At 39.3% G+C, this 1,957-nt stretch overlaps 1 long non-coding RNA gene across 1 annotated transcript; it reads right to left on the bottom strand.

Moving 5' to 3' along the window:
• LOC104771049 lies at positions 792–1,096 on the bottom strand. The gene is made up of 2 exons (XR_002036914.1): positions 1,008–1,096; positions 792–922 (listed from the first exon to the last, which is right to left on the bottom strand). It is a non-coding gene; the product is annotated as an uncharacterized LOC104771049 (long non-coding RNA).

The following is a 1,957-nucleotide window of genomic DNA, read 5'->3' as shown; positions in this document are numbered from 1 at the left end:
TCTTGCATATATTCAAGCCCTCGCGCAATGCCATCAATTATCTCAAATCTTGTCTGCCAATTAAGTCTAGAGGTTTGGGTTCTTCCACCTACACAACACAAAGATTGGAGTAAAGTATCAAAATTATCATCCCAAAATCCATCAGTCTCATTATCTATTATTACATATGAACTATGCATGCTCTCATTAACAAGTCATGCTACGTACGAGTTAATAAGTTAGTAATAGTATATTACTAAACACTAACCAAAGAGATGGCCTTCAAGGCTTCCGTTTTCCAAGTACTCTGATACACTTTGGTATCATATTGGGCCTTAACCAAGCCAATAAAGCCTCAAAGGTAGAACCCACCACAAAAGCTAGCTTATGAGTGGGGGACCAGTGGTGCTTTATATGGTATTGTGTTATTTTCTATCCCACCGATGTGGGACATTTATCAATACCGCCCCGTTTAAACAAGCGACATCCACGTCGCTGGTGGCTGGTACGCGGGCGGCTGTTACTTTTGGGCCTCTTCCATTCACTCCTCTCCCGTTTCTCTCCTCTCCAGCCAGACGTCGCATGTCCAAGGATCAGAATGCTCTGATACCATTTGATACACTTTGGTATCATATTGGGCCTTAACCAAGCCAATAAAACCCCAAAGGTAGAACCCACCACAAAAGCTAGCTTATGAGTGGGGGGACCAGTGGTACTTTATATGGTATTGTGTTATTTTCTATCCCACCGATGTGGGACATTTATCATACTCGTAAATCAAGACCTTTTCTTCATTGTAAGTGCTCCAACCACGGAGGCAAACAAGGTTAACGTGTTGAAGGCGTGCAATCACGCTAACCTCGTTCTTAAATTCAGAGAGGCCTTGTGTTGAGGACTCGTCAAGCTTTTTAACTGCGATTTCTTCCCCGTTGTAAAGTTGTCCCTGCAACCAAAAGTGCATAAAATGAAAAATTGAGCATGCATAAAAAGTCCAAATTATTCTCTAGTCTATAACTCCTCCTACTAACCTTATAGACTTTACCAAAGCCACCATGTCCAATTTCATTGGAATCAGAGAAATTGTCTGTGGCCCTCAATATGATCCCAAAATCCATTGTTGGTTCTCTATTGTGTCTGCTCCATACATGTCTGTATCAGTTGGCATGAGTACAACCTCAACTTGATAAATGCAAAACATAATAAGATTATCATCAATCATCACTGGAATTGGAACAAGCATATTAAAAACCAAAAAACAAATTAAATATAAGAAGATGAAGAAAACATGTTATTATTACCAACAGCAGTTGCTAGATGTTGTTTCCTTTTCCAGTAACAAAAACCAGCCAAAGAGAATAAGATAATAATCACGGTGGGGATGCCAACTCCTAAACCTATGATTTTTCCTTTTTTTTTTCCTCTTCTTCTCCCCTAAAAGATTCGTAAAATGATATTTTTTAACTAAAGATAAGAGNTATATGGTATTGTGTTATTTTCTATCCCACCGATGTGGGACATTTATCATACTCGTAAATCAAGACCTTTTCTTCATTGTAAGTGCTCCAACCACGGAGGCAAACAAGGTTAACGTGTTGAAGGCGTGCAATCACGCTAACCTCGTTCTTAAATTCAGAGAGGCCTTGTGTTGAGGACTCGTCAAGCTTTTTAACTGCTCCGTTGTAAAGCTCTGTCCCTGCAACCAAAAGTGCATAAAATGAAAAATTGAGCATGCATAAAAAGTCCAAATTATTCTCTAGTCTATAACTCCTCCTACTAACCTTATAGACTTTACCAAAGCCACCATGTCCAATTTCATTGGAATCAGAGAAATTGTCTGTGGCCCTCAATATGATCCCAAAATCCATCTGTTGGTTCTCTATTGTGTCTGCTCCATACATGTCTGTATCAGTTGGCATGAGTACAACCTCAACTTGATAAATGCAAAACATAATAAGATTATCATCAATCATCACTGGAA

Source organism: Camelina sativa, chromosome 20, assembly GCF_000633955.1.
Source record: "Camelina sativa cultivar DH55 chromosome 20, Cs, whole genome shotgun sequence".
Taxonomy (NCBI): domain Eukaryota; kingdom Viridiplantae; phylum Streptophyta; class Magnoliopsida; order Brassicales; family Brassicaceae; genus Camelina; species Camelina sativa.
The sequence above is the reverse complement of the archived record's forward strand: the minus strand, read 5'-3'. Positions and strand labels throughout refer to the sequence as shown.